Here is a 20,431-nt window from a genome sequence, read left to right as displayed (position 1 = left end):
GCCAAAGTTGGTTTAGATTGGGCCCCACAGCCTCTGTGAATTTGCTAGGCACATTTTCACTTAAAAATCATGTGCCAGCACTGAGGCGTACGCGTACAGCATGCGTACGCGTACAGCACGCGTGCATGTCGCTGAGGTTTTTACGATCCACGCGTGCGCATCTGTTGCGCGTGCGCGTGGATGAGCGAAACCAAATCTTTGGTTTTTCCATGTGTTCTCCACTTTGCATGCTTTCCTCTTCACTCCTTTGATCCATTCCTAGCCTTTTCAACCTGAAATCACTTAATAAACAAATCAAGGCATCTAGTTGAATCAAAGATGAATTAAAATCATCAAATTAAAGGTCTAAAAGCATGTTTTCACACTTAAGCACAAAATGAGGGAGAATCACAAAACCATGCTATTTCATTGAATAAATGTGAGAAAAGGTTAATAAAATGCTCTAAATTCAACACAAGATAAACCATAAAAACGGGGTTTATCAACCTCCCCATACTTAAACCTTAGCATGTCCTCATGCTAAACCAAGAAGGAAACAAGGGGTATGACATTTATTCAATGCAACTAGACTATATGCAAACTATCTAAATGCAACTACCTATATGAATGTAATTGCTTTGTCAAAACAAATCAACTTCCAAGAGAACATATGTAAGCATAAGGGTTAAGGCAATAGGAATCAAATCCAACCCACAATTATATTGAATTATCAAAAAGATTTACAAACTTGCATGAATAAGAATGATTATGGTGAAAACATGTAATTGAGCAATCGAACCCTCACCGAATGTGTATCCACTCTAGTCACTCAAGTGTTTAGGGGTTGATTCACTCAATTCTCCCCTAATCATGCTTTCCAAGATTTGTTCTTCATCTAACAATCAACAATTATTCAATGCATGCATACAATTATCACGAGGATTTTCTCAAAGGTTGTAACGGGGCTAGGGTCAAGGTAGGGTCATTATGGTTAAATGGACTAAAATTTGAATCTTTGATTAACCTAGACTTTTCCACCTAACCTATGATAACCTATACAATTGAGTTCTAACCTAACTACCCATTCTTCACTTTTTCACATACTCATGCATTTTCTTTTCATTTCACAATACTTATGCATTGATTTTTATTGAACTTTACCTTGGGGGCATTTTGTCCCCTTTTTATCTCTTTCTTTTCTTCTTTTCTTTCTTTCTTTTTCTATATATATATATATTTTTTTTTTCTTTTCCATATTCTTTTTTTTTTCTTTTCTTTTTCTTTTCTTTTTCTCATTTTTTTCTTTCAAACTATATACAAGAACATCAATGCATAAGGTCTAACATTTGATTAATACATGAGCATGCACCCAATTCCCAAATGTAGAAATACAAAGCACCCATCTATCCCAACCAATGTTCCCAAATCTCCCCAAACTTGAATAATAAGCACTCTCACTAGCCTAAGCTAATCAAAGATCCAAATAAGGGACATTTACTATTTTTCACTTTAGGCTTGTAATGTACTAAAATAAAGAACAATTGGGTTAAGCATAGGCTCAAAATTGGCTAACAATGGAAGGTGAAAGGTAGGCTATTTGGGTAAGTGAGCTTTATGAAATAATGGCCTCAATCATATAAATGCATGAATAGAAGGAATAATGGACATATAGAATTAAACAAATCAAGGATCACAATCATAGAAAGAGAACAATTGCACACAAGAAGGAAAATAGGTGGTTATAAAATGTAACCACATCATTAGGCTCAAATCTCACATGCTTGTGTTCTTAGCTCAAAACATGCTTCACAAAATATATAATTCAAGCAAGTTCCACAAAAATTTTCAATCAATTGGGGTAGTTCCCTATAGATAAATTCTTTGGAAAATTTCATTGTTTGACTAAGCTTATCCTAAATGCAATGTTGTGATTTAGAAATTTTAAAATTTCCTTAGTTTATCCCTTCTTTTTCAATCAAACCAAATTTCTTATGTAAAAAGGGTAAAGTTGGGTTTCAACAATCCAAAATATTTTTTTCTAATCACAACTAAAGAGCTAAAACAACTACATAAAGCAAATCTAACTAGAAACTAAAAATCTACCAACCAAAGTGCAAAATGAAACAACTAAAATAAAAGTACCAAAATAACAAATATATACAATAATCCCAAAAGTGCAGTAAAAATAAAGTGCAAAGTACTTAAAAATAACACAAAATAAGTGATAAATGTCCGAAGTTGTTCACCCAAAATAGCAATCCACTGACGGTGATGACGGTGACTGGTGTACGGAATTGTGATCACACTTTTTACAACTCCGGTACAACTAACCAACAAGTGCACTGGGTCGTCCAAGTAATAAAACCTTACGCGAGTAAGGGTCGATCCCACAGAGATTTCTGGCTTGAAGCAAGCTATAGTCATCCTGTAAATCTTAGTCAGGCAGATTCAATTGGTTATGAGTTTTGATAATTGGAAGATAAATAAAACGTAAATTAAAATAAAGATACTTATGTAATTCATTGGTGGGAATTTCAGATAAGCGTTTAGAGATGCTTTGTTGCTTCTGAACCTCTGCTTTCCTATTGTCTTCATCCAATCATGTGTGTCCCATTCCATGGCAAGCTGTATGTTGGTGGATCACCGTTGTCAATGGCTACCATCCGTCCTCTCAGTGAAAATGGTCCAGGTACGGTTTTTGTACGGCTAATCAACTGTCGGATCTCTCGTCTTGGAGGAAAAATACCAGGCACAGCTACCGCACGGCTAATCATCTGTCGGTTCTCACTTGTGTCGGAATAGGATCTCTCTATCCTTTTGCACACTGTCACTGCGCCCAACATTCGTGAGTTTGAAGCTCGTCATAGTCATCCCATCCCAGATCCTACTCGGAATACCACATACAAGGTTTAGACTTTCCGGATCTCAGGAATACTGCCAATTGGTTCTAGCTTCTACCACGAAGGTTCTAATCTCACGGATTCGAATGCTCTATTGTCAGGAGAGGCAAGTCAAATTCGTGGATCAGAGACCTAAGAGACTATACTCTAGCTGTCGTCTAATGACTACGTTGAACATCATGTAGACCGCTTGTGGTTGTCAGGCACGTGGATCTTGGCTAAGCAAATAAGGAAGATAGTGGGTGATTGTCACGGGTTACCCCTTCATTCTGACTTAATTGAATTAAGTACGAGAGTATATCTTGGAGAAGAAGTAAGCGTGAATTGAAAGAGAAACAATAGTACTTGCATTAATTCATGAAGAACAGCAGAGCTCCACACCTTAATCTATGAGGTGTAGAAACTCCACCGTTGGAAAATACATAAGAGAAAAAGGTCTAGGCATGGCCGTGTGGCCAGCTGGTGCACGAATTGTAAATTACACTTTTTACAACTCGTACCACTAACCAGCAAGTGCACTGGGTCGTCCAATGATGTGCATAAACTTGATATGCTACGATTTAGGAAATTGCACGATCGGCAAAATTCCTTCCGGCAAGTGCACCGGTTATCGTCAAGTAAAAACTCACAATAGAGTGAGGTCGAATCCCACAAGGATTGGTTGAGTGAGCAATTCGGATTAGAAGTATGTTCTAGTTGAGCGGAATCAAGATTTAGATGAGAATTGCGGAATGTAAAATTGCATGAATTAAAGAGCGAGAAGCTAAATTGCTGAAATTAAAAGGGATGGGGGTGATTGCATGAATTTAATTGCAGAATGTAAAGAGAAAGTGGTAAATCAGAAATGGGGAGTTCATTGGGTGTTAGGAGATATTAAGATCTCCGAATCAAAACAACTTTTATCCCTTCCTCAACCAATGCATTCATTAAATTTTGCTTGGCAATCTTATATGATTGGATCCCAATCCCTTGGCTCACCAATTCTCTCTAAAAACAAACAAATTCCTAATCCCTTGGTTTAAATGTTCATAAGAAGAGATGATGCTCGATCACTGATTATACCACACAGTTTCATGAACCACAATTTGGTAGGATTACATGTCACAATATCCATCCAAACCCCAATCCAATTCACTGTGAGAAAGCTTCTCTAGCATGAATCCTCCATTCCTTTCCCAAGGTTCCGAAGGATTCCAATTATGGGTAGTTTCTTTCCCAAGACAACTACCCAATGGAATTAGATCGAGAAGCTTTCTAACAAAATTCAAGAGAAAAGATTGAAGAAGAAGATAAAACTATTATTGATTCATTGAATTACAATAGAGCTCCCTAACCCAATGAAAGGGGTTTAGTGAGTCATAGCTCTGAATTCAATTACAAAACTAAAAGAAAATCATCCAAAGTTCCCCGTGTAAAAAGTGCCAACTAACTTAAATTCTATCCTATTTATACACTTTCTAAATTGAGCTTCTGTTGTGTTTCTTGGGCTTTGAGGCCTTTCCCTGATTTCCTTTTGCTTTGGGTTTATGGTCCATAATCCTGATGAGGCTGTGATCCACTTCTGTAACATTCATTGAGCAAACTTAGTGATAAACAAGTAATGACACAAGACTCAACAAATTGAAGCTCCAGACTCATCAATTCTTCAGGCCCAATCCCATAAACCATGATATTCAATTGGGTTTCATACCATAATACGTTTAAGTTAATGTTTGTGCTCAAATGCTAACTTAAACTTCAATATATTTGGCCCAGAAACCCTTTCAAAAAGTGGTGTTTAAGTTGAAGTTTAAGTTTCAGTTTAAGGTTAAACTGAAACTTAAACGTGGAAATGGAAGAAAGCAACCCAGGAGTGTGAAATGTCGAACACGTTTAAGCTTCAGTTTAAGGTTAAACTGAAGCTTAAACGTGGAAATGAAGAAAGCAACCCTGGAGGAGAGAAATAGTCGAACACGTTTAAGCTCCAGTTTAAGCTTAAACTGGAGCTTAAACGTGGAAATGCTCCTGGTGCCTTTCTTACTTCTGGCGTTTAACCTCCAGTTTAAGGTTAAACTGGAGGTTAAACATGGAAATGCTTCCTGGTGAGAATTGTGTCGAACACGTTTAAGCTCCAGTTTAAGGTTAAACTGGAGCTTAAACGTGGAAATGCTCCCTTGGTGAAATTCTCATTCTGGCGTTTAACTTCTAGTTTAAGGTTAAACTGGAGGTTAAACGCCAGTTCCAGCATTTCTTAGCCTTCATGATTCTGGCGTTTAAGCTCCAGTTTAGGCTTAAACTGGAACTTAAACGCCATTTCCAGCATTATATGGTTTGGTAGTTTAAGTTCCAGTTTAAGCTTAAACTGGAACTTAAACTCCATATGTGATATTCAAGCTTCCTTTATTGATTTTGTTGCTTCCTTGCCTAGCATCTTCTTCCCTGAAATCATCCAAACAATTGCATCAAAGTCTTGCAAAATTTCATGAGAAATCTTCCATTCATAGCATTCAAGTAATATAACTAAAAACTCATGGAATTTGCATCAAAATCATACTGTTTGGATGGTTCATTGCTTTGTTATTCATTTAACCATTCTTGGTTACTTTAAGCTCAAGAAAATGCATAAAACAACTAAAACTAACAAAAAAATGCTAGTGAAACTAGCCTAAGATGCCTTGGCATCACAACACCAAACTTAATACTTGCTTGTCCCTAAGCAAGTCCTGAGTTATTTGAGAAGAAAGTATGAAACCGAAAGCAATTAAATTGGCTACATTAGTAAGCACTTGAAGTTCATCAGAAGGGTTTTATGCAGAAAGTTGCAGTATCACTTTTTCATTCTTATCAGGTAAGATTATCACTTTTTCATTGCATCCATCAAACACTGCTATGGCCTCTTGTTACTCTTATGTCCTTGGCACTTTTCTCTTCTTTGTTTTTCTTTTCTTTTTCTTAGAGCTCCTTTGCTCCTTGTTTGCTTAGTGTCATGTGTTGCACAAGCCTTTGGCATTTTCTTTTTCTTATCACTGCACTACACATATCCACTCCAGGCATTTTAGTTCACATTTCTTCTTGAGACATTGTTGCCCAGCACCTCTTTGTGTGACTAAATGTTTTGTATTTAGGTTGCTCTTGATAATGGACTTTTGGTTGATAATCCCGGGTTAGTTAACCCAAGTTACCAAGTGTTGAAACACTCCTCAGAACCTATTCATCCAAGCATATCCTTAATACATAAACACCACAGGAATTTGTCTCAGAAGTTCAAACCATTGGTGCCTAGCTTATTTTCTCAATTTTTTTGCTTTTTGGTTGCCCTTTTTCAGTGGCTTTTTCTTCTTCTTTTTCTTTCTTTTTCATGGCCAAAGACATTTATTCATCAAGATCCATAGACAGTTTTCAATTTTTACACAAAAAATGATAATTCTACACTCTATTTCCAGTGATCTGACTAAACAATCAAGCATGCATACCACCACTTAATTCTACTTGATTTGTCACTAATTGAGCCAAGTTACTTTTGTTCAAACTTTTCTTTTATTTTTGGAAACAGAACAAGCATGGCAAGCATTTGTTTAAGAAGGTGAAGTTATATCCAAACATCTAGGCATTCACTTTATTCAAAGCAATAAACAGACAAACATACTAGTAACTTCACATTCCAGAAAGATTCAACAATTACAGTTTAAACCAGAACAAGCATGCTTTTGTTTGCCCTTTTTAAAGAATTGTCAAGGAACAACACCACCTTGTGAAATTTCTTGTTTTCTCTTTGTTGCCAGGAAACAATTTGATTTCTCCTTCTTCTCCTAGTTGTTGCTTCATGTTCTTTCTAAGATCCTTGTTTCCTTTCCTGCAAAGAGTGATGAAGTTGCTTGCTTCTCAAGCACTTGAGTGGTTAGCTCAACTATGTATGGGCAAGTGTCTGAGTCTTAAGTTGGTGTGTGAACACCAAACTTAGTCTCCTACTTACTCCTCTGCTCTTTGAGTCCTTGAATTCTCCTTGGAATGAAGTTGCTGCTAAGGATTTTAAGCATTCCTGTGATTGCTTAGAATGGTTGTTCCTTTCATATAATTCAAAGGTTGTTGTGTTCAGTTGATATGTGTGGTGGAACACCAAACTTAGAGTCACACATTCCCCTTTGAATAATTGATCCACGAATTCATTGTTTGGTGTGAAACACCAAACTTAATTCTTTGCAATGCACAGAAACTACTTCACCTTTTTATTGAAACAAATAAAAGAAACAGCAAGGGAGTATTACCTCAGGTTGGGTTGCCTCCCAACAAGCGCTTCTTTAACGTCATTAGCTTGACGGTCAGCTTCCTCAGTTGAGGTGATATTTAACTTTGTCCTTCTCCTCCACATCTCCCAAGTAATGTTTGAGTCTTTGCCCATTCACAGTGAAGGTTCGTTGTGACTTTTCTTCCATAATTTCTACTTGTCCATATTGGGAGACCTTGGTGACAAGGAATGGTCCAGACCACCTTGATTTTAGCTTCCCTGGAAATAGCTTCAGCCTAGAATTGTAGAGCAATACTTTTTGTCCTTCTTCAAATTTCCTTGGGGCTATGTTGCTGTCATGCTTCTTCTTTGCTCTTTCTTTGTAAATTTTGGCATTCTCATAAGCTTCAGCTCTGAATTCTTCCAACTCTTGAATTTGCAACATCCTTCTTTCTCCAGCAGCTTTGCTGTCCAAGTTCAAGAGTTTCAAGGCCCAGAATGCCTTGTGCTCCAACTCCAGTGGCAAATGGAAAGCTTTTCCATATACTAGTTGGTAAGGAGACATTCCAATTGGTGTTTTGAAAGCTGTCCTATATGCCCAAAGAGCATCATCTAGCTTAATCGACCAGTCCTTCCTTGAAGTTTCCACAGTCTTTTCCAGGATTCTTTTGAGTTCCCTATTAGATATTTCGGCTTGCCCACTTGTCTGTGGATGGTATGGTGTGGCTACCTTGTGTTTGACTCCATATTTTAGAAGCAATGTCTCTAATGGTTTGTTGCAGAAGTGGCTTCCTCCATCACTGATGATTGTTCTTGGAACCCCAAAACGGCAAAAAATGTGTTTTCTGAGGAAGTTCATGACTACCTTATTATCATTGGTTGGAGTTGCTATTGCTTCAACCCATTTGGAGACATAGTCTACTGCCACAAGAATGTAATTATTTGAGTATGAGGTGGGAAAGGGTCCCATGAAATCTATCCCCCATACATCAAACAATTCAAGTTCCAGAATGAATTGTTGTGGCATTTCATTTCTTCTTGGCAGGTTCCCCGCTTTCTGGCATTCATGGCAGTGCTTCACTAGTTCCTTTGCATCTTTGAAGATAGTGGGCCAATAAAAACCACACTGCAACACCTTAGCTGTTGTTCTTTCTCCTGCAAAATGTCCTCCATAAGTGGAGCCATGGCAGTCCCATAAGACTTCCCTTCCTTCTTCCTCTGATATGCATCTTCTGAGTATGCCATCCGAACATTTTTTGAACAAGTATGGTTCGTCCCAGATGAAGTATTTGGCATCATTTACCAATTTCTTCCTTTGATGCTTGTTAAATTCCAACGGCAAACTCCCAGTGGCCTTGAAGTTTGCTATGTCTGCAAACCAGGGTGCTTTGTGAATTACCATGAGTTGTTCATCAGGAAAGCACTCATTTATATGTGTGCTTTGTGCGCTTCCTTCTTCACATGGTATCCTTGATAAATGGTCTGCCACCTTGTTCTCTACACCCTTCTTGTCTTTGATTTCTATGTCAAATTCCTGCAACAAAAGAACCCATCTAATAAGTCTTGGTTTGGATTCTTGTTTAGCAAGTAAGTATTTTAAAGCTGAATGATCAGTGAAGACAATGACTTTAGATCCAATGAGATAGGATCTAAATTTGTCAAATGCAAAGACTATTGCCAAGAGTTCTTTTTCAGTGGTTGTGTAATTCCTTTGGTTATCATTCAAGACTTTACTGGCATAATAAATCACATGTACCAAATTGTCTTTCCTTTGTCCTAACACTGCCCCAATAGCAAGGTTTGATGCATCACACATCAGTTCAAAAGGTAAGTTCCAATCAGGTGGGGCAATGATAGGTGCAGAGGAAAGTTTTTGCTTCAAAAGTTCATAGGCTAGCATGCAATTTTTATCAAATACAAAGGGTGTATCAGAGACAAGCAAGTTACTCAAAGGTTTGGCTATTTTAGAAAAGTCTCTAATAAACCTTCTGTAAAAGCCAGCGTGTCCCAAAAAACTCCTAACTGCCTTGACATTACTCGGTGGAGGTAGTTTTTCAATGAGTTCCACCTTAGCTCTGTCCACCTCAATGCCTCTATTAGAGATTTTGTGGCCAAGGACTATTCCTTCTGTGACCATGAAAGGACACTTTTCCCAGTTTAATACTAGGTTGGTCTCTTGGCATCTCTTAAGCACCAAGGCAAGGTGGTGTAGGCAGCTAGGAAAAGAATCTCCAAACACAGAAAAATCATCCATGAAAACCTCAATAAATTTTTCAATCATGTCCGAAAAGATGGACAGCATGCATCTTTGGAAAGTGGCAGGTGCATTGCACAATCCAAAGGGCATGCGTCTATAAGCAAAAACTCCATATGGACAAACAAATGATGTTTTCTCTTGATCTCTAGGATCAACTACTATCTGATTATAGCCTGAGTATCCATCCAGAAAGCAATAGTAAGCATGTCCTGCAAGCCTTTCAAGCATCTGATCCATGAATGGGAGTAGGAAATGATCTTTTCTGGTGGCTTCATTGAGCTTCCTGTAGTCTATGCACATCCTCCACCCAGTGACAGTTCTTGTGGGCATGAGTTCATTCCTCTCATTTGGCACCACAGTTATGCCACCTTTCTTGGGAACTACATGGATGGGACTAACCCATGGGCTATCAGAAATGGGGTAGATTACCCCTGCCTGCCATAACTTCATGACCTCCTTTTGTACCACTTCTTTCATGACGGGATTCAATCTTCTCTGAGCTTGAATGGAGGGTCTAGCATCCTCTTCTAACAAGATTTTATGCATGCATATGGATGAACTTATCCCCTTCAAATCAGCTAGGGTCCATCCAATGGCATCTTGATGAGTTTGTAGCACCTTGATCAATTCTTCTTCTTGTTCTTGGTTCAGGGCAGAGCTAATGATAACAGGATGGCTCTCATCACTACCCAAGTATGCATACTTGAGATTAGGGGGCAATGCTTTGAGCTCAGGTTTTGGTGCTTCCTTCTCTTCTTTCACTTTCTCTGGCATGCTTGGCATGGTTGTTTCAGTAGCGTTGATGTCACTAACTTCAATATCCTTGGTGAACTCCTCCTCTGCCACTTCCTTTGTTGTTTCCTCAAAGGCTTCTTGCACTGCAATGTCCACTACATCCACCCTCATGCATTCCTTTAGTGATTCTGATGGATAGCTCATTGCCTTGAATACGTTAAACACCAATTGCTCATCATGCAGTCTAAGAGTGAGTTCACCCTTTTGGACATCTATGATGGCTCCAGCAGTAGCCAGGAAGGGTCTTCCCAGGATTATCGAAGCTTTGGCTTCTTCCTCCATATCTAACACCACAAAATCGGCAGGAAATATGAAATCTCCCACTTTCACTAACAAATCCTCAACTATCCCATGAGGGAATTTAAAAGTTCGATCTGCCAATTGGAGGGCCATTCTTGTTGGTTTGGTTTCCTCGATCTTCATTCTTCTCATCATTGTTAGAGACATCAAATTGATACTGGCCCCTAAGTCACACAAGGCCTTCTCCACTATGACTTCTCCTATGATGCAAGGGATTTGAAAACTGCCTGGATCCTTCAATTTCTGAGGCAATTTGTGCTGAATGATGGCACTGCATTCTTCAGTTAACAACACCGTTTCCTCATTTCTCCAGCTCCTCTTCTTGGTCATTAATTCCTTTAAGAATTTTGCATAGAGTGGCATTTGCTCTATTGCCTCAGCAAACAGAATGTTGATTTGAAGCTTCTTGAAAATCTCCAAGAATCTGGAGAATTGGCCATCCTTTTCACTTTTCATCAAACGTTGAGGATATGGTGCTTTAGGTGTATAAGGCTTCAGGACCTCTTTTTCTTTTTCTTTTGTTGCAGACGGTGTAAAAGATTGTCCTTGTTCCTTGTCTCTCACAATTTCCTTTGCTTCATCCTCTGTGGTTTCCTTTGAGATCTCCTTTAGATTCTTTCCACTTCTGAGGGTTATGGCCTTACATTCTTCCCTTGCAATAGCCTTGGCAGCATGAGAAACGCTTGGCCCAGGGGTTTGCTTAGACAAATACACAATTTGATTTTCTAGCTTCTGGATGGCAGCTCCTTGGTTTTGCAGGTTAGAATTTACTTCTTCCTTAAAGGCTTTCAATTCGGTTATGTCTTGACTCATGGTTGCAAGCATTCCTTCTATCCTGTTTAATTGATCTTGAAATTGTTGGTTCGGATTAGGTTGGGTAGGTTGATTATTTTGGCCATGATATGATGGTTGGGAGTAAGTGTTTTGTGTGGCTTGGTATGATCTTTGGTTGGAGTTTTGGTATGTGGACTTGTTATGTTGGTTTTGCTGGTTTCCCCACCCAAAGTTTGGGTGGTTTTTCCAGCCTGGGTTGTAAGTGTTGGAATGTGGATCATATGGTTGCCTTTGTTGATTTCCTACATAATTGGCCTCTTCCCAATCACCTCCTTCAGTGCTTACTTTCTCTTGATCTTGTGTGTGTATTGCAGCCACTTGCTTTGTTTCTAATTTCCTGGTGAGCTCTGCTAGTTGCTTGGTAAACACCTTGTTTTGGGTTAAAATTGTATCAACATGGTTCAGCTCCATGACTCCCTTAGTGTTGTGTCTCTCTGAAGCATAGTAGTACTCATTCTCAGCCACTGTCTCAATCACTTCAATGGCTTCTTCCACAGTCTTTTTCCTGTTCAATGAACCTCCTGATGAATGGTCTACAGCCTTCCTTGATTCATAAGAAAGTCCATCATAGAAAATATGCAATTGCACCCAGTCATGGAACATGTCTGGTGGGCATTTCCTTGTCAAATCCTTGAATCTTTCCCATGCCTCGTAGAAAGTTTCACCATCTTGTTGTCTAAAAGTCTGAACCTCAGATCGAAGCCTATTGACCTTTTGTGGGGGGGTAGAAACGTGCCAGAAACTTGCTTTCCACCTCATCCTAGGTTGTTAGGCTCCCCCTTGGGAATGATTCCAGCCACTTAGTTGCCTTGTCCCTAAGTGAAAATGGGAACAAGAGCAGTTTATAGGTATCTTCCTGGACTCCATTGGACTTCACAGTGTCACAAATTCTCAGAAATTTTGTGAGATGTTGGTTTGGATCTTCATTAGCACTCCCACCAAATGAACAATGATCCTCCACAAGTGATATTAGCTGTGGTTTGAGTTCAAAATTGTTGGCCTGAATGGGTGGTTTCTGAATGCTGCTACCACAATTCCCAGAGGTTGGGTTTATGTATGAACCAAGAACCCTCCTCTCGGGAATGGCATTGTTTCCATCAGCTCTCTCATGGTTGTGAACTTCTCTATCCATGTTGAGATCTAGAGCTTCCTCAAAATTGTCCTCAGATTCTCCTTCAGATTCTTCTTCTCCCAGTACTCTCTTCCCTCTTGCTTCCCTTCTAAGTCTATGAAGGGTCCTCTCTGGTTCGGTATATGGAGGAGTTGATGTCTCTCCTCTCCTACCTGTCATACAAGAACACAGCACAGGCACCAAACAAGTGAAATACTCTTGGTTAATGGAAGAGTATGGTTAGAGTAGTTGAGGAATTAATTTAAATAGTTAGTGAGTCAGTGAGTTAGTTGATTGAATTTAAAGGCATAAAGAAAGAAAGAATGTAACAGAGTGCAGAAATTAAAATTCAACAAGTAACTTGAACTGAATTAACAAAGCAAGAAAAATGCTCAATCTAGTTAACTTCCAATTTGAGAATTGTCAATCGAAAACCAATCCTCGGCAACGGCGCCATAAACTTGGTTCGCATAAACTTGATATGCTACGATTTAGGAAATTGCACGATCGGCAAAATTCCTTCCGGCAAGTGCACCGGTTATCGTCAAGTAAAAACTCACAATAGAGTGAGGTCGAATCCCACAAGGATTAGTTGAGTGAGCAATTCGGATTAGAAGTATGTTCTAGTTGAGCGGAATCAAGATTTAGATGAGAATTGCGGAATGTAAAATTGCATGAATTAAAGAGCGAGAAGCTAAATTGCTGAAATTAAAAGGGATGGGGGTGATTGCATGAATTTAATTGCAGAATGTAAAGAGAAAGTGGTAAATCAGAAATGGGGAGTTCATTGGGTGTTAGGAGATATTGAGATCTCCGAATCAAAACAACTTTTATCCCTTCCTCAACCAATGCATTCATTAAATTTTGCTTGGCAATCTTATATGATTGGATCCCAATCCCTTGGCTCACCAATTCTCTCTAAAAACAAACAAATTCCCAATCCCTTGGTTTAAATGTTCATAAGAAGAGATGATGCTCGATCACTGATTATACCACACAGTTTCATGAACCACAATTTGGTAGGATTACATGTCACAATATCCATCCAAACCCCAATCCAATTCACTGTGAGAAAGCTTCTCTAGCATGAATCCTCCATTCCTTTCCCAAGGTTCCGAAGGATTCCAATTATGGGTAGTTTCTTTCCCAAGACAGCTACCCAATGGAATTAGATCGAGAAGCTTTCTAACAAAATTCAAGAGAAAAGATTGAAGAAGAAGATAAAACTATTATTGATTCATTGAATTACAATAGAGCTCCCTAACCCAATGAAAGGGGTTTAGTGAGTCATAGCTCTGAATTCAATTACAAAACTAAAAGAAAATCATCCAAAGTTCCCCGTGTAAAAAGTGCCAACTAACTTAAATTCTATCCTATTTATACACTTTCTAAATTGAGCTTCTGTTGTGTTTCTTGGGCTTTGAGGCCTTTCCCTGATTTCCTTTTGCTTTGGGTTTATGGTCCATAATCCTGATGAGGCTGTGATCCACTTCTGTAACATTCATTGAGCAAACTTAGTGATAAACAAGTAATGACACAAGACTCAACAAATTGAAGCTCCAGACTCATCAATTCTTCAGGCCCAATCCCATAAACCATGATATTCAATTGGGTTTCATACCATAATACGTTTAAGTTAATGTTTGTGCTCAAATGCTAACTTAAACTTCAATATATTTGGCCCAGAAACCCTTTCAAAAAGTGGTGTTTAAGTTGAAGTTTAAGTTTCAGTTTAAGGTTAAACTGAAACTTAAACGTGGAAATGGAAGAAAGCAACCCAGGAGTGTGAAATGTCGAACACGTTTAAGCTTCAGTTTAAGGTTAAACTGAAGCTTAAACGTGGAAATGAAGAAAGCAACCCTGGAGGAGAGAAATAGTCGAACACGTTTAAGCTCCAGTTTAAGCTTAAACTGGAGCTTAAACGTGGAAATGCTCCTGGTGCCTTTCTTACTTCTGGCGTTTAACCTCCAGTTTAAGGTTAAACTGGAGGTTAAACGTGGAAATGCTTCCTGGTGAGAATTGTGTCGAACACGTTTAAGCTCCAGTTTAAGGTTAAACTGGAGCTTAAACGTGGAAATGCTCCCTTGGTGAAATTCTCATTCTGGCGTTTAACTTCAAGTTTAAGGTTAAACTGGAGGTTAAACGCCAGTTCCAGCATTTCTTAGCCTTCATGATTCTGGCGTTTAAGCTCCAGTTTAGGCTTAAACTGGAACTTAAACGCCATTTCCAGCATTATATGGTTTGGTAGTTTAAGTTCCAGTTTAAGCTTAAACTGGAACTTAAACTCCACATGTGATATTCAAGCTTCCTTTATTGATTTTTTTGCTTCCTTGCCTAGCCTCTTCTTCCCTGAAATCATCCAAACAATTGCATCAAAGTCTTGCAAAATTTCATGAGAAATCTTCCATTCATAGCATTCAAGTAATATAACTAAAAACTCATGGAATTTGCATCAAAATCATACTGTTTGGATGGTTCATTGCTTTGTTATTCATTTAACCATTCTTGGTTACTTTAAGCTCAAGAAAATGCATAAAACAACTAAAACTAACAGAAAAATGCTAGTGAAACTAGCCTAAGATGCCTTGGCATCATCCAAGTAATACCTTACATGAGTAAGGGTCGATCCCACGGAGATTGTTGATTTGAAGCAATCTATGGTTATCTTGTAACTCTTAGTCAAGAAAATAATAAAATAATTCACTTATCAATTTTGATTGCAAGGAATAAAAGGGCAGAACACAAATTATACTTGTATGCAATGATGGAGAATATGTTGGAGTTTTGGAGATGCTTTGTCTTCTGAAATTCTGCTTTCCTCTGTTTTCTAATTCACGCACGCACGTTCTCCTATGGCAAGCTGTGTGTTGGTGGATCACCATTGTCAATGGCTACCATCCATCCTTCGAGTGAAAAGGGTCCAGATGCGCTGTCACCGCACGGCTAATCATCTGCAGGTTCTCAATCGTACCGGAATAGGATTTACTATCCTTTTGCGTCTGTCACTACGCCCAGCACTCGCGAGTTTGAAGCTTGTCACAGTCATTCAATCCATGAATCCTACTCGGAATACCACAGACAAGGTTTAGACTTTCCGGATTCTCTTGAATGCTGCCATCAATCTAGCTTATACCACGAAGATTCCGATTAAGAGATTGAAGAGATATTCATTCATTCTATAGTGGAACGTAAATGATTGTCAGGCACGCGTTTGTGGAGGAATGATGATGATTGTCACGTTCATCACATTCATATTGAAGTGCGAATGGATATCTTAGATAGAAATACGCATGTTTGAATGGAAAACAGAAATACTTGCATTAATTCATCGAGACACAGCAGAGCTCCTCACCCCCAACAACGGAGTTTAGAGACTCATGCCGTCAAAAGGTACAAAGTTCCGATCTAAAATGTCATGAGATCCAAAATAAACCTCTAAAAGTTGTTTAAATACTAAATTAGTAACCTAGGTTTACAGAAAATGAACAAACTATGATAGATGGTGCAGAAATCCACTTCTGGGGCCCACTTGGTGTGTGCTGGGGCTGAGACTTAAGCTAATCACGTGCATAGGACTGTTTTGGGCGTTCAACGCCAGCTGTGGATCCTTTTCTGGCGTTGAACTCCAACTTGTAACTTGTTTCTGGCGCTGGACGCCAGACAGCAACATGGAACTGGCGTTGAACGCCAGTTTACATCGTCTATCCTTGAGCAAAGTATGGACTATTATATATTTATGGAAAGCCCTGGATGTCTAATTTCCAACGCAATTGGAAGCGCGTCATTTGAAGTTCTGTAGCTCCAGAAAATCCACTTTGAGTGCAGGGAGGTCAGAATCCAACAGCATCAGCAGTCCTTTTTCAGCCTGAATCAGATTTTTGCTCAGCTCCCTCAATTTCAGCCAGAAAATACCTGAAATCACAGAAAAACACACAAACTCATAGTAAAGTCTATAAATATGAATTTTGCCTAGAAACTACTGAAAATAAACTAAAAACTAACTAAAACACACTAAAAACTATATGAAATTAACCCCAAAAAGCGTATAAAATATCCGCTCATCACCAGCCTCCCAATTGTGAAAAATGGCATAAGCCCCAAAGTCCAAAGATTATCTAAAACAATAGGAAAGACTAGTATTTATACTAAACTAGTTACTAAGGATTACAGAAATTGAGTAACTAAGTGCAGAGAGTGCAGAAATCCACTTCTGGGGCCCACTTGGTGTGTGCTTGGGCTGAGCATTGAGCTTTACACGTGCATAGGCCTTTTCTAGAGTTAAACGCAAGCTTGGATGCTAGTTTGGGCGTTTAACTCCAGTTCTGGTGCCAGTTCCGGCGTTTTACGCCAGAAAAGGGTCTCTGGCTGGCGTTTAAACGCCAGTTTGGGCCATCAAATCTCGGGCAAAGTATGGATTATTATACATTGCTGGAAAGCCCAAGATGTCTACTTTCCAACGCAATTGAGAGTGTGCCAATTGGGCTTCTTTAGCTCCAGAAAATCCACCTCGAGTGCAGGATGGTCAGAATCCAACAGCATCTGCAGTCCTTTCTCAGCCTCTGAATCAAACTTTTGCTCAGGTCCCTCAATTTCAGCCAGAAAATACCTGAAATTACAGAAAAATACACAAACTTATAGTAAAGTCCAGAAATGTGATTTTTGCATAAAAAATAATAAAAATATAATAAAAAGTAACTAAAACATATTAAAAACTACCTAAAAACAATGCCAAAAAGCGTATAAATTATCCGCTCATCATAACACCAAACTTAAATTGTTGCTTGTCCCCAAGGAACTAAAAATAGAATAAGATAAAAAGAAGAGAAAATACAATAAATTTCAAAATATCAATGAAGTTTAGTTCCAATTAGATGAGCAGGACTAGTAGCTTTTTGCTTCTGAACAGTTTTGGCATCACACTTTATCCTTTGAAGTTCAGAATAATTGGCATCCATAGGAACTTAGAATTCAGATAGTGTTATTGATTCTCCTAGTTTAGTATGTTGATTCTTGAACACAGCTACTTTATGAGTCTTGGCCGTGACCCTAAGCATTTTATTTTCCAGTATTACCACCAGATACATAAATGCCACAGACACATAACTGGGTGAACCTTTTTAGATTGTGACTCAGCTTTGCTAGAGTCCCCAGTTAGAGGTGCCCAGAGTTCTTAAGCACACTCTTTTTGCTTTGGATCATGACTTTAACCACTCAGTTTCAAGCTTTTCACTTAGACCTTCATGACACAAGCACATGGTTAGGGACAGCTTGATTTAGCCGCTTAGGCCATGATTTAATTCCTTTGGGCCCTCCTATCTATTAATGCTCAAAGCCTTGGATCCATTTTACCCTTGCCTTTTGGTTTAAAGAGTTATTGGCTTTTTCTGCTTGCTTTTTCTTTTTCTTTCTTTTTCTTTATTTTTTGCCATTTTTTTCGCAAGCTCTGTGTTTTTCACTGCTTTTTCTTGCTTCAAGAATCAATTTTATGATTTTTCAGATTATCAATAACATTTCTCTTTTTTCATTATTCTTTCAAGAGCAAAAAATTTTAACATTCATAAACTTCACTATAAAAAATATGCACTGTTCAAGCATTCATTCAGAAAACAAAAACTATTGCCACCACATCAAAATAATTAAACTATTTTCAAGATAGAATTCGAAATTCATGTACTTCTTTTTCTTTTTCAGAAAACATTTTTCATTTAAGAAAGGTGAAAGATTCATGGAACATTCATAGCTTTAAGGCATAGACACTAAACATTAATGATCATGTAATGAAGACACAAACATAGTCAAAACATAAAGTATAAAAACCAAAAACAGAAAAGAAAATAAACAAGGAGATTAAAGAACTGGTCTACCTTAGTGATGGTGGCTTCTTCTTCCTCTTGAAGAACCAATGGAGTTCTTGAGCTCCTCTATGTCTCTTCCTTGCCTTTGTTGCTCCTCTCTCATGGCCTTTTGGTCCTTTCTGATTTCATGGAGGATGATGGAGTGCTCTTGGTACTCCACTCTTAGTTGCTCCATGTTGGAACTCAATTCTCCTAAAGAGGTGTTGAGTTGCTCCCAATAGTTATGTGGAGGGAAATGCATCCCTTGAGGCATCTCAGGGATTTCTTGATGAGGGACTTCCTCATGCTCTTGTTGAGGTCCATGAGTGGGCTCTCTTGTTTGCTCCATCCTCTTTCTAGTGATGGGCTTTTGAGATGAATCTCTCCATCTCCCATGACTTGGAGTTGGAAGCAACTGCCTTCCCTTTCCTCTTCCTAGAGGTTTCTCCGGCCTTAGGTGCCATTAGTGGTTATGGAAAGCAAAAAAATTGAGCTTTTCCACACCAAACTTAAAAAAGCTTTGCTCGTCCTCGAGCAAAATAAGGTAGAAGGGAGTAGAAGAATAATGATGCAATTAATTTTGAAGACTTATTACTGTGTACAAGAAAAATTAAAAAGAGTTAAAAGGACTTTGAAAAGATATGTAAATTTTGAAAACGTTTTAGAAGGAATTGAAAAAGAATTAAAAAGAATTGGAACGATTATTAATTTTTAAAAATATAAATTAAAAGATGAACGTTTAAAATATGTTTGATGCAAAAAAAATTATGAATTAAAACATGAAAAATTGAAAAAAATCGAATTGGAAACAAAATTACCTCCCTTGTGTCATCCTGGCATTAAACGCCAAGAATGCTATCCATTCTGGCGTTTAACGCCCACTCGACTGCCTTTTTGGGCATTTAATGCCTAGCCAGATACCTTGGCTGGCGTTAAACGCCAGGAATCCTTATTTACTGAGCGTTTTTCTGAATGCCCAGAATGCTGCCATTTCTGGCATTAAATGCCCAGAATGCTGCCTGCATGGGCGTTAAACTCCCATTCTGTTATCCTTACTGGCGTTTAAATGCCAGTAAGCCTGTTTTCCAGGGTGTGATGTTTTTGATGCTGTTTTTGATTCCGCTTTAATTCTATAGCTATTTTTGTGACTCCACATGATCATCAACCTAAAGAAAACATAACATGACAATGGAATCCAAATGTCTATAAAATAAATATAATTAAATAACGTTGGATTGCCTCTCAATAAGCACTTCTTTAATGTTAATAGCTTGACAGTGAGCTCTTATAGAGCTTCACAGACACTCAGAGCATGATGGTGGCCTCCCAACACCAAACTTAGAGTTTGAATGTGGGGGCGCTGCTTGACTCTGTATTGAGAGAAGCTTTTCATGCTTCCTCTCCATGGTTACAGAAGAAGATCCTCGAGCCTTAAACACAAGGTAGTCCTCATTCAATTGAAGGACTAGCTCTCCTCTGTCCACATCAATCACAGCCCTTGCTGTGGCTAGGAATGACCTTCCAAGGATGATGCATTCATCCTCATCCTTCCCAGTGTCTAGGATTATGAAGTCAGCAGGGATGTAAAGGCCTTCAACTTTCACTAAGACATCCCCTACAAGTCCATAAGCCCGTTTCATTGATTTGTCTATCATCTCTAATGAGATTCTTGCAGCTTGTACCTCAAAGATCCCTAGTTTCTCCATTACAGAGAGTGGCATGAGGTTTATACCTGACCCCAGGTCACATAGGGCCTTCTCAAAGGTCATGGTGCCTATGGTACAAGGTATTAAGAATCTTCCAGTATCCGATTTCTTTTGAGGTAATTTCTGCTGAGCTAAGGCATTCAGTTCATTGATGAGCAATGGAGGTTCATCCTCCCAAGTCTCATTACCAAATAACTTGGCATTTAGCTTCATGATTACTCCTAGATACTGAGCAACTTGCTCTTCAACAATATCTTCATCCTCTTCAGAGGAAGAATACTCATCAGAGCTCATGAATGGCAACAGTAAGTTCAGTGGAATCTCTATGGCCTCTGTATGAGCCTCAGATTCCTTTGGTTCCTCATTAGGGAACTCCTTATTGGTCAGTGGATGTCCATTGAGGTCTTCCTCACTGGAAATCACTGCCTCTTCCTTCTCTATAGGTTTGGCCACTTTGGATATATTGATGGCCTTGCACTCTCTCTTTGGATTCTCTTTTGTATTGCTTGGG

General features: G+C 38.7%; 1 non-coding gene across 1 annotated transcript; it reads left to right on the top strand.

The window, feature by feature from the left end:
- Window positions 1-11,870: 11,870 nt before the first annotated feature.
- Window positions 11,871-11,974, top strand: LOC148545691 (small nucleolar RNA R71). The gene has a single exon (XR_015900874.1). It is a non-coding gene; the product is annotated as a small nucleolar RNA R71 (small nucleolar RNA).
- The last annotated feature ends 8,457 nt before the right edge of the window (window positions 11,975-20,431 follow it).

This window comes from Arachis ipaensis, chromosome B9 (genome assembly GCF_059453495.1).
Source record: "Arachis ipaensis isolate K30076 ecotype BB chromosome B9, ASM5945349v1, whole genome shotgun sequence".
Lineage (NCBI taxonomy): Eukaryota > Viridiplantae > Streptophyta > Magnoliopsida > Fabales > Fabaceae > Arachis > Arachis ipaensis.
The sequence above is the reverse complement of the archived record's forward strand: the minus strand, read 5'-3'. Positions and strand labels throughout refer to the sequence as shown.